Source organism: Planococcus citri, chromosome 4 (genome assembly GCF_950023065.1).
Source record: "Planococcus citri chromosome 4, ihPlaCitr1.1, whole genome shotgun sequence".
Taxonomy (NCBI): domain Eukaryota; kingdom Metazoa; phylum Arthropoda; class Insecta; order Hemiptera; family Pseudococcidae; genus Planococcus; species Planococcus citri.
Window position 1 is genome coordinate 10,636,088 of NC_088680.1, and position 13,690 is coordinate 10,649,777.

General features: G+C 36.5%; 1 protein-coding gene across 1 annotated transcript in view; it reads right to left on the reverse strand.

Annotated features, from left to right (window-relative positions):
- LOC135842525 (uncharacterized) overlaps positions 1-12,067 on the reverse strand; it is a 257,307-nt gene extending 245,240 nt beyond the window's left edge. The window contains exon 1 of the mRNA XM_065360027.1: positions 11,911-12,067. The gene's annotated coding sequence lies outside the window, so the exon portion shown is untranslated. The remainder of the gene's footprint in view (positions 1-11,910) is intronic.
- Between the last annotated feature and the right edge of the window lie 1,623 nt (positions 12,068-13,690).

Here is a 13,690-nt window from a genome sequence, read left to right on the forward strand (position 1 = left end):
CCTCTTTAGATTTAAAAGTTAGATTTCAAACGTTTTCATGTCTTTATTTTTCACGAGAATTTTTAGGAAGCATTGAACCGGTTTCTAAAGTACTCGAAGCAAAAAAAAAGAAATCATTTTTACCCCTCTTCGGGCTTTGATTTAAGATTTTTGCATTTTGCTTGTCTTTTTATTCTTCGAGCAGATTTTAGGAACCACTGAATCACATTTGAAAATACTTGAACAAAATGATGAATTACGAATTGATTCATACAAGTGACTCGTTCGCGAACGAATTGATTCATTTATCTGATTTTTGGTGAATCATTCGCGAACGAATTGATTCATACAAGTGACTCGTTCGCGAACGAATCGATTCATTTACTCAATTTTTGATGAATTATTCGCGAATGAATCGATTCGTGTAAGTGACTCTTTCGTGAACGAATCAATTCATTCACTTGATTTTTGGCGAATCATTCGTGAACAAATTGATTCCTATAAGTGATTCGTTCGCGAACGAATCGATTCATCTATTTAATTTTTGACGAATCATTCACGAACGAATTAAAATTTTTTTGCGAATCATTCGCGAACGAATCGATCTGTGTAAGTGACTCTTTCGCGAACAAATCAATTCATTTACTTGGTTTTCGATGAATCATTCGCGAACGAATTCATTCGTATAAGTGACTCGTTCGTGAACGAATCGATTCATTTACTTGATTTTTGATGAATTATTCGCGAACGAATTGATTCGTGTAAGTGACTCTTTCGTGAACGAAACAATTTATTTACTTGATTTTTGGTGACTCGCTCGCGAACGAATTGATTCGTATAAGTGACTCGTTCACGAACGAAGCGATTCGTTAATTTGATTTTTGATGAATCATTCACGAACAAAGTGAACAATTTTTGGTGAATCATTGGCGAACGAATTGATTCGTATAAGTGACTCGTTCGCGAACGAATTGATTCGTATAAGTGACTCGTTTGCGAACGAATCGATTCGTATAAATGACTCGTTCGCGAACGAATTGATTCGTATAAGTGACTCGTTCGCGAACGAATTGAACAATTGTTGGTGAATCATTCGCGAAAGAAATGAATAATTTTTGGTGAATCATTCGCGAACGAATTGAATGATTTTTAGCGAATAATTCGCGAACGAATTGATTCGTACAAGTGACTCATTCGCGAACGAATCGATTCATTTACTTAGTTTTTGGTGAATCATTCACGAAGGAATTGAATAATTTTTGGTGAATCATTCGCGAACGAATTGATTTGTAAGTTGAAGAATTGATCAATTCGTTCGCGAATGGTTCTTTCAAAAAATTAATCAATTTGTTCATAAATATGATTCCCTCAAATGAATTATACTCTCACGAACAATTCACTGAAAAATGAATCAATTTATAGTGGAAACAATTCGTTTAAAAACAGATCCACTTGTTAATAACGATTCGTCAAGTTTTATCAAAGTCGGTTCAGCCGTTTTCTAGGTAACGAGTTTTGAAAAATTCTGAAAAAAATGTTGTCACTCGATAAACTTGGGTGCTGAGAATTTTTGCATGAGCCTTGAGCCATCTCTGCACATTTGAAAATTTTGCTTGAAGGACCCTTTCTCCCTCTCTTTTTCCAGTGCTATCCCTTTGAGTGCTGGAAATAATGGGGGAAAATTTTAAATTTCAATCAATTCTATCACATTATCTACTACGCTAGTATTTTTATAATTTTTAAAAATTGATTTCCTTAATGAAAATGTAATGTGAGAAGAAGAGGGAAAGGAAAACTGTCTCAAATTTTACATGTTTTTCCCTTTTGGAACTTGAAGTTTTTTAATGTTGCAGAAATAAGTATTTTAGAGAACAGCTTCGAGGATTTGAATAAAACGTACCTACTTCGGTTCATTTCAAAGGTCATTCGTAACATTTATGACATTAACATTCGTTGAAATTTGAAAATAAGGTACAAAATTTATAAATTTTTCTCCACTCTTTAATCCAATCCACGAACATAAACCCAACCAGCCGAAAAAAAAGGTCCAACTATACGACATCGTTTTCAACGCTACCCTCATTCCCTCTCCAGAACACCAAGTTATTAGTAATTTCATACTCTTAGAGAGCTTCATCCGAAGCGAAATCGAGTTCGACAACCCGCATTTTAGAGGAAATTTTTTCGATGAGTGACATTTCCTTTGATAGCTCGAACTCTATGCTTTGGTATAGGATAGAAAATAGAAACGAATGTGATTTATTATGGCATTTCAAAAGGTCCATTTCACCAAGCCGCAGAACTGTTGTTTAGTCGGAATATAAAATATTTCACACCGGCGAAAATACACCTATAGGTAGGTATACTTTTTATCGACAACGTTACAAGTGAGAAAGTTTGGCTAATCAATCAATAACCGGTACATTAATCTCTTCAGATACAACTTATTCATCTTACGTAGTACGTTTCCTAATGCAGGATAGGGCTATTAATAAAGCAAAAGAATGGCTATATACCTTGTACTTACTACACGAGACCACACAGAACAAAATTGTCTCGTTGAAAAGACTTTTTCCGCGAACTCTGCTACTGCTTGGCGAATTAATTCGCGAGTAGAAGTAAAATTCAATGAGCTTAAAATCTTTTCATTACCGCGTACCTACGTAATCCTGTGCAACATATTCGAAACCTCGTCGTGCTTGCGATTCCTTTGAAAAAATTCTTTCTGTCGGTGGCAAGTTCTTTTTAAAAAATGTAGGAAGGGATTTGCGTTAGCTGAAATTTCGATTCGAATATTTCGTAAAAGGCAACCTTATAAAATTACGACTTCAATGTTGAAAATTAATTTTTCCTAGATTAATTTTATACCAACGCGAGTACGACTCGACGATTTAATTAATGTTCATTTTTAGGATACCCACCGACGACCGAGTGAACCAAAGTTTACGTCATCGAAATATTGTATCAGCCAACGTCACGCCATTCTTGTCGAATAAATGGTTTCCTATATGTACACGTGTAGTGTATTTCACCTACACGTATTGTAAAGTGATACGAATATAATTTTATACGAGACAAAAAGCTGATAAAAATTAACAATTTATTTGATTTTACTGCTGGAATTACTGTCTCCTTTTTGGAAAATGTTCCCTCGAGATGGGTATTAAAAGGGGGGAAATCATGTCCTCAATATTTGATTAGATTGATGCATACATTATCTCGTCTTTTACTAGGTACGAGACATCCAGACAGATGACACTTTTTATAGAAATTGCTCAGTTTTTCTTTAAAATTCGAATCTACATAGTAAATTATATATCACGATGTTTTATGCGAATAACGTTGTTGTCGTTCATTTCAAGCAGAGCGTTGAGCAAATAAAAGATCATTGTTGACTGAAACGTAAACGTATTCACTTTGTAATCTTACCTACATAAAGAGTGTCGAGGTGCTTTGAAATTTCACAAAATACTGTAGTATAACGAAAGCTGAAACGTGTTTTAAAGCTTTGCGAGTTAATGAGATATGAAAACGATATGAAAATATTTTCACCTTAAATAATATAGCACATTGAAAAATATATCGTTATTTCAACGTTAGTAACGTTACAGTGTGTGTGTGTTTGTGTGTGTGTAATGTAAACTTTGCTGGATTATTTTTGCTTTCGTACATAAAAGCGACGAATGATGTTTCCTTTTCGTATAAGGGTGCTTTTGATTTTAACGTTATATATCAAATTAGGTATACGTGTATTCGGTGTGACTTTGAATGACGTATGGATTTTAAAATAAAACGTTTGCGTACCTACTACAGTACATTCGACGTTAAAGGCATTCGCAAGGTTTTAATAGCTTCTAATGATGTTCTACGTATAATAATGTAGGTACTCGTATAACTGCGAGTACTTTTTTTCACTTTTTGCAAGCTTTAGAGTCAGTTCTACAAATAAATACCTATCTACCTTAAAGAAGACTATCCAGTGGCGTGAAGAAGTGACGTATTGTGGTGGTTGGAAAAGGGGGAGGTGAGGCTGAAAGGTGATTTCCAGGTAAGAATGTAAGATGAGCAAAATGGTCCTGTTCCCAGATTCGAAAAATTATGATGAATTATTGTTATGCAGATGACACTGCCTTGCTTGCGGAGACAACCGATCAGTTGAGGGAAATGCTTCAGAAGACTGAAAAAGCCAGTAATGAGGCAGGTCTGAAGGTCAACAAAGGAAAAACAAAAATAATGATAATCGATAAAGAGCGCAAGAACAGACCTGAAATTTTGAATATTGATGGCATAGAGGTAGTACAGGACTTTGTGTACCTTGGATCGTTGATAACGAATCAGGGAAGCTCAGCTGGAGAAATCAGGAGAAGGCTGGCCATAGCAAAGGCAGCAGTGGGAAAGCTCTATTGGATCTGGAAAAGCCATGACATCACAAAGGTTGTAGTGGGGACTAGGGACTCCGGATATCTCACCATTACTGGGTAATTTATGCCCAAGCTATGGCAACACTGACCGCTCTCTGTCGATTTAGTTCATCAGAGCCGCTGCCGGAGCTGCAGAAGTTGGCCAGTTTGCAGTCTTCCATTCTCTTTGTAGGTGAAAGGACTTTTACCCTGGTCCTAAGATCTTTTGTTAGATGCTCAGCACAATATTGTATTTGTATGCATAGAATCAGGGACGGACTGCCCGCCGTGCAAAGCAGGACAGTAAAATGACACTTTTTTGGCGTGATAATTTTGACTGTGCGTTTGACACTATTTTGACAATTTCCAACCAATCAGGAAGAGGTTGAAAGTGTCAAAAACGCGTCAATACCATGCCACCAAACCGGTTTTACGTTAGATAGAGCATTTGACAAGGTACTGACTCTACTTCACAACGTGTCGTTGTTTTGGCGATCTATTGGCAAATACCTGACGATATTTTGACGATGTTTTGACTGCTTTTTGACAAATTTGATAAATTAAAATTAATTTTTAAAAATTGAGTAATTAATTGACGAATGCAATTCTACTTTCATTGCCCTTCTGGTATAGATAGGAATCAATTAGTATCACCCAAATTCAAGTTCAACTTCGAAAATTCCTTACCTGACTGGGATTCGAACCTGGGACCCTACATTTCTATCTACCCTACAACCTATACCTAACCAATGTGCTACGCCGACATGTCTTTGACATAGACATTAAAGGCAATATATTGTGTAAAATGATGGATGTCTATAATTTTTTAACGTGGTTTTTAAAAACTTTGCACAGCAGATAAGTAAATTTTTCCTACCAATTTCATTGAATTTTTTTTAAGGTGCACCGGGGGAAGTTGGAATTCGGGGTAAGTTAGAAAACTTGCTCTAGCGCCTAGAGGTTTATATCTGGCGAAGTGCCACTAAAGGTGACTTGAGGGTACTACCCCTACTTCATCACGGCATAAAAATGTTCGCGATTCAGTTTCATTTTAGATGTCTTTGGTTCAATTGTATTTTGTTGTTGTTTTGAACTTATTTTGAATTTGGTCTAAAATACAGACTTTCTATTTCTTAGTTTTTCGTATATAGCGGACGAACCGTGCGTCCTAGTGAAAATCTGATGAGAGTGGTCTCAAAGAGAATTAAATTCTCTACAATTTTGTATATATGCAATTTTTCTAGGACACTCGGTTTGTGATCTACGCCTCTGCAAAGTTTAGCCTGTTCTGACTTCCCCCAATTGGGGTAAGTCAGGACAGTTTATATTTTATTCCACTGAGCGAAAGCTATTGTGTCAATCGCGCTCAAATTTTTACCATAGGTTAAGAACCCTTATGGGAACCTACATAATAAATTTGATCCATATTGGTTCATTAGAAGGGGAGTAACAGCTGGTCAAAGTTGAAATTGCGAAAAATCATTCTGACTTGCCCCGGTGCACCTTACATGAATAATAAATTAAAATAAGTACCCAATCATTAATATTTGATTTTGAAAGAATTTCTAGAATTTCTGCATATAAGGTATTAAAATAATTTTTCTGCATCTACGTAAGTTAAGTAGGTACCTGATAACAATAAAAACAGTGTAAAAAAATGCTCAAAACAGATATACCCAAATTAAATATGCATAAAATTTTAAATTGGTTTGTAGGCCTAAAATAATAAAATACTTGGAAATGAAAAACTTATTCCTAGATTCCGCGAAATTGCCCTTGATTAGATCTGAAATTAAATAATTTAGGCCCATTGAATTATTCTATCAATTTTACATAATAAAAAATCAATGTTATTTCTTGCATAGGTAGGTAATATTCAATTTTATAAGAAATTGAATGCACATAGGTAGGTCGTAGGTATTTCAATCATTTTTTTTAAAAATAGGTATCAAAAATTTCTTCTTCTTATTTTTTTTCAAAGTACCTACCCACTTGCAATTTATAAAATAATTTTTAAAAATATGCATAGATAGGGTATAACATTTTTTATATGCATAAAACTTATTTTGGAAAAAATTTGATTGGTTTTGTAACTCAAAAATTATCACAAAACAAAAAATTGCTCAACAAATGACAATTTTTAAGATATGTCACTAAACTATCACATAAGCGTCAAAATCACGTCAAAGGCTTGTTGTTGTTTCACTACATCAATTGTCAATTCAGTGTCCTTGAAAAATTGTCAATACTATGTCATATTTTTGCCAATTTTGTGTCACGGATTGCATGACACGAATTTGACGTAAATTTGACCGTTTACTGACAGCCTCAAATCTTCGTCAAACCTGAAACCGGAAAGTAGGCGGAGCCACCTCTTTTCTGATTGGTTGAAATTCCTTGACACAGAATTGACGATGTTTTGGCGAGTCGGTGACAGTAAAATGACACGAAATGTTCGGCGGGTGGCCATAAGAGCTAACAGGGAAATCCCAGTAGGCCCCAGGAAGAAAATGGGCCCTGGGGTGGGGAGTGGGCCCTTTTGGTGAAAAATGGGCCCCTTTAGTCATGAATTTTTGATAAAATTCAAACGTATGCAACTTTTTTTGGTAATGAGTGAGAGTTTGGGGGCCCCATGATTGAAAAGACCATGGAAAATGGGCCCTTTATATACAAATAGGCCCCAATTTCTATAACTTCCCTGTATGCCCTTTTGGGCCAGTCCGCCCCTGCATAGAATTGTCTGCATGACTTCTGAATAAAAGATCACAACAGCACTTGCATTGTTTGATTGGGTATTTGGAGGTTCTCTCACTTGTTGAGTTAGGGAAACGAGGCGCTGCCTCTTATAAGTCCTGAGTTAGGATTCCCTGGAGGTACAGTAAGGGCCACTTGGGGGATATACTGAGGGCAAGATACCTTTCCTCTCAACATTGGCGCCCAACGTGGGGCATATATTTGAGTCCTAGTCCACTACGGGCACCAAAATTTTGTCCTTTTTTAGGCTTTGAGATTAGACGTGACCTCTGGTTGGGTCCACTACTCAGCCAGGGCATATGTAGTGGGGACTAGGGACTCGGGATATCCCACCATTACTAGGTAATTTATGCCCAAGCTAGGGCAACACTGAAGTTAGGGAAACAAGGCACCGCCTCTTTATAAGTCCTGAGTCGCAATTCCCTGGTGGTATGGTATGGACAACTTAGAGAATATACTGATGGCAAGATCCCTTTCCCCCAACAAGGTCACACAACTCAGAGTTGTAAAAACGTTAGTCTTCTCCATCTTCTTGTATGAGTCAGAATGCTGAACAATATGCAAGGCAGATCAGGACAAAATGGAAGCATTTGAAATGTACTGCTACAGGCACATGCTGAGGATATCATGGGTCCACAAAAGAACAAACACATCAATACTCAAACAACTGGAAGTAAAGGAGAGACTTCGCACAGCCAGGCTTGTAAGACCGCTCAGGTTTTGCAGTTGCTCCAAAATCAAGGTCCTAGTTTAGAGCTTTCAAATGGTCCAGTCCGGTCATTCGGTTCTGCATTTTTTGTCTTTGTAGGTTGGTCCGGTCCAGTCCTGACCAGAAATTTTCATCGTGGTCATGGGTCAGCCCAGGTCCAAAAAACAGTCTTCCCTACTGACAAGGAATCCGCAATTACGCTGGCGTAAACGCCCCTGAAAATGCGGTTTACTGTCAAGTTTACTCGGTTTTGTGAGCGATTGGCCACGGATAAGGGCAAATCCGCAATTATGGATGACAGTGTCACCACGTACAGACCATGTTTACGCACTTACGCGAAAGGTGTAAACACCGCGTAGGCCCATTTAATTGCATGAAATATGCACTGTCATTTTTACGCCATGCAGTACCGCGTATTTCTTGTCAGTAGGGTTCATTTTTGAAAGATCTTCGGTCTCGGCCTGTCCCTGTCATTTTTTCTGAAAAGGGTCATCTGTTTGGTTAATATTTACATACATTTTTTTTAGAGGTCCAAGGTCCAGTCAGGTCAGGTCCACTCTGTCTTCTGTGCATTTTTTGGGTCTGGTCGTGGTCATTGGTCTGGTTTTTTGGTCCGGTCCGACAAGCCTGCACACAGCTATCAAGAGATGGATATTACGCAGACTACGCTATTTTGGGCATATAGGAACTTGACAGAGGCAAGCCAAGCTAGTGTTGCTTTGTTTCTGATTGGCCAACAAAAGGTCCCGGGATAAACATTGGAATGTAATGTTGTCAAAATTGCTGGAAATTGCTGATTATAACAGGACCTTTTGTTAGTTCCTGCGTTTTTGACTACTATTTCCTAGAGTGCTACAGCTGTCTTGTCAAATCCCAAATGGAAGAAACGACAACCTGGAAAAGCTGACAGTCCAAGGCCACATAGAAGGCAAGAGGGGAAGGGGAAGATCCCACCTGATACACGGACTTGATCAAGAAATCTGCCGAAATGACGGTGGGAGAATCCACAAGGAGGACCAAAGACAGAGATAGCTGGAGGGAACTGGTTACCAGTATTTCATAGTCGCAATGTCCGGATGTGGGCAAGCGAGAAAGAATTATTTGTAAAAATTGACAAAACACGTTGGCTATAAAATTTCAGAAATTCCTGTTTGCCAAAATGATCAAAAAATATCAACTTTTTGTAAAAATTGCTTAAAAAAATCACCTGTTTTTTGCCCAAATGCCCAAAAAGTCTTATTGTCATATTAATTGTCATAAAAGTCTCATTTTTGCAAAAATTAATATTACTTAAACCGAAATTTCTTTTTTGAAAAAATGATTTGAAAATCCCAACTTTTGTCAAAATTGCCAAAAAAACCCTGTTTTTTGCCAAAATTGTTGAGAAATGCCTTCTTTGACATTATTAAAAAAGTTGTAATCTTTTTTGCAAAAATTATCAAAAAACTTTGTTAGTAGCTGAAATTTTGAAAATTCCTGCTATTGTCAAAATTATCCCAAGAAGTCCTTGTTATGTGTTTTACCAGAATTGTCTGCAAAATTCTGTTTTTACATATTATAAATTGTCAAAAAAATCTTGTTTATGTCAAAATTGTAAAGAAGTTCCTTTTTTTGTCAAAATTATGAAAAACTATTTTTAAAAAACTCCTGTTTTTTGCCAAAATGTTCAAAAAATCCTGTCGCCAGAATTGGCAAAAATTCTTGATTTTGCTAAAATTTTAATTATGAAATTCTGAAAAAATTTCCATAGATGTACCTTTTGATGTTTCTTCGAAACATTCAATTTTCAAGATAAGAGCTTTTAATAGAAAGGGAGCACCTCCCCCCCCCAAATTTGGGCAAAACTTTCAAAAAAATCTGGGGCATGTGATATATCGAATTATATGTTTTTGGTGACGCTTAACACGACTGTGATGTCAGATTTTTTATTGGACCCCATCCACGACCCCTAGCACCTCCCCAAAAGAGGTAAAAGTTCAAAAAAGTGTTTTGTTCGTGCGACATATGAAATAGGTAGTATGTTTTTGGTGACGCTAAACACGAATATGGCGTCAGATTTTTGATGAAATCCCATCCACGGCCCTCATCACCTTCCCAATAGGGCGTTTACCCATTAATGGGGGAGGTTCTGAGGGCCATGGGTGAGGTAAATATGAAAAACTAAGGCTATATTCGTGTTTAGCGATATGTGTCACACGAATGGAACCATTTTTTTTGCTTTTACCACCCCCCCCCCCTTGGGGAGGTGCTGGAATAGCGGATAGGATCCAATCAATTTGAAGTTTTTAGCTATTTTTCTCGATTTTTTAAAATATTGACAATAATGACCGAAAAATTGGCAACACTGCGTTCCAAAATATTCTCCAAAAAATATTTTAAAAACACGAATTTACCCAAAAATTATCGATTTGAAAATTTTTAATCGTTCAAAAAGAAGAAAAAAGTTGTGTTGGATTTCGATGGCAATGACCTAGATCAATGCTTAACATGTTGAGTAGGGAGGGACTAGAGCGAAAAACTCACGATTTTTTCAAAAATATCTCCTCTTTGAGGACCCATATACCTTCCCTCTAAAGGTACCTCCGGGGCTGAAATTTTTTCCGCATGATTTTAACTCAAAATAAAGGTTTTCACTAAGAAATTGATCAAAATTCTCATTGTACTTATTATTTTATCACCCCATACTTATGCACGTCACCCTAAATTCTTTCAAGCCTCACTCTTACACCCACCCAGTCTGCGAAATATAGACATCAATTGTGAAAGAACGTCGTCTACACCGAAACTATCCCATTGATATTCAACAGTCACGAAAAAATTTTATATCTCGATGGTAGAATAATTCGTAATCGTACTACGAGTTATGAGCTTTATGGCAATTTTTCATCGCAGCTTTAATATTAAATTGCATATGTACACGTATGCGAAGGCGGCTGTGTGGAAAATTTTTAATGAAAAAGAATGATTGTGCGAATGCTGGCTGCAAAATGCAATTCATCATACGCACACGTACCATAGTACTCGTACTACTGATCGTGGCAGAAATTTAGTATATAGAAAGTATAGATAGTAAATTTTATAGAAGGCGAGAGAGATCTTATCACGTAGATTTTTTACGACATCGTGTTTATACTTATATATAAAGTGTAATAGGAATACCTTTACGCTCGATTTTTACAGCTTGGTGGAAGCTTTTGAAGGAAATTAGATTCCGCTGCGCTTTGAAGTAGACCACGTCCCTGGTGGATTTCCCTCTCCTCCCCCCCTAATGTTCATTCAATTTAAAAAGGATTGTGTTGCAGACTATGTAAGTATTTGATTTTTAACCAAGTTGGACGGATTTAGATGAGGATAATTTGTACGACGAGGAAGAAAAAAGATAGGGTATTGAGCGTTTGATTGGCATTTTGTTTCATGATAATTGAACTATGCGCTTGGGTGGAAAAATTGAATTATGGTTTTGTTTTGTTTTTTGTACGTTCTCGAATGGGATTCGCGTCAAATGAAAAAATGTTTAATAAACTGCGTTGATGAATTTTCTATTTTTCATTAGTTCAAAATATGTACATACGTAGGACTTATAGAAATGCGCTTCCGACTGAAAATCTTCGCTGAGACGCTGAATTGACTGCTAAGGTCCATTTGCTGAGTCAACGAAGATTCTCATTCGAAAATCAACAATTCTAAAAATAGTCAGTGAAACAAATCTCGAATAAATAAATCCGTACATTAGTCTAAAATTGATTCGAAAAATTGTCAGAAAATGGGAATGGGTAGCTACAATTTTAGGAAATTAGGAATCGTAATTTCTAGTCACAAGTCGAGTTTCAAACAATTACAAAATGTTTAGCAGATCCATCGCATTTCTCGACAATTTTTGGACGATTTTTTGAAAATTTTTGACCAAAAAGAGTACTAAAAGTACCAGGGAAAGTAAAATCAAAAATTTTAAATGGGCATTAACTGACCACTCTAGCTGCTAGCTACGTACAATATACACAAGATGATGAAAAATCCACTAAAATTAGATCTCAAAAAATAATAATAGTATACAGAACTTCAACATACCTGTGAGTAAGCTGCGATAGTTGATAAGGCTATTGACATTGGGCACACTGCACCCGGTCACCACCCGCGCACCACACTCTGTGCATAATGCAACACGATAACGTTTGGTACCTATTACGATTTACAAATACGAAGACACAAGAAACACGAAACACACGTCGACCGACTTCGAAACTCACCGAGATAAAGATAACACTATTTTTAAAATGAATGAATCATTAATGCATAATTCAGGCATGTTCGTTTTTATCAAAACTGTGGTTGAGTCACTATTCACCTCCCTCCCCGGTAGTATCGTTAATAAAATACCTATAGGACCTACAGTACAGGGTATCTAGTAGAGGTGAAAACGGTTACGCTACCCGCTTACCGGTATCTGGTTAAAATACCGGCTAAACCCGCTAGTGGTTGTATCGGGTTGATTCGGATATAGATAGTAGCGTATAGCGAGTACAACCCGAAAGTTTTCGCACTTGGTCTGCGCACGCACCCCAAAATTTGATAATGCGTAAGTGGGAGGAGTTACGCTTCGACACCTGTCGTTCGTGACGTTCAGGGTTGTGCCGAATCACGGAAAATATGAATCGAATCCCGAATCACGAATCATGGGCCACGATTCGAGCGAATCTCGAATCACGAATCGCTTTCAAAAATGTGATTCGAATCATGATTCGAATACTTTCCTTTCAAAATGATTCGTGATTCGGTAATCTCGAATCATTTTTCGAATCATCAATTCATCATTCTTTATTGCATTTTTCTCAAAAATTCAGCTTGTCGTTACCTTAATGCCAAATCCGAGTATGTCCAAAATTTTCAATTTTTTGATTTTGGTGTCACTGAAAAGCTGACGCTCAGCCGAATCTAGTGAAATAAATAATAAACCTTATAATTATTATGAAAATGTAAAAAAATTGAATTTAAATAAATTTTAATCATTGAGTATGTCCATTTAGAAGCTAAAAGCGAGTATGTCCATTGAGTATGTCCATTAAAAATAAAACCATCAATGATTGTGTTCCAGCTTGTTTATCATCTCGTACGCCAGACAACTGGTTTCATAGATTAGGTAAATAAATTAGTACCTACTCCGCATTACAAAATATTCTAAACAGAACTCAATGAACTCATTAATTGTGACTGCATGATAACAGTGATAACACAGTTGACCACCTTCCGTAATTTTGATCTTCGAGAGCTTTCAAACGGTTGAAGGAACAGCTTTCGATAAACAACCATTTTAAAGAGGATAAAATTACGAACATTTTGATACATTAAAATACCTATGTGTCCACTCAAAAGGTTCAGTAATTTCAGTTTGAAGTTCAATACTTGCAGCTTGCAGCTCTTTTTCGCAACTTCAAACTTCGAAAACTTTTGAACGGTTGCATGTAGAGCTTTCGGTAACAGCTCATTTTCAAGAGGATGAAAATCCGAACATTTTGCTGTATTAAAATACCTATGTGTCCACTGAAAATTTCGAGTATTTTTAGTTTAAAGATGACGTACGTAGTATGCAAAAATCAGTAAAATAGAAGTACTCATTAAATCGTTAATTTTACGCGAAATGATAAAAATTCAACACCAATCGAATAAGAATTTCATTGTCTTTAATTTAAGACTGCATAACAGTTCACCCATACCCGAAATTCATAAGAAATTTGGGACATACTCGGATTTCAATTCGTAACAACATGGACATATAGAATCAAAACCTGAGTATGTCCATCACCGCCTGAAAAACATTTAATTACACGTACTAAATTGAGAAATTTTACAA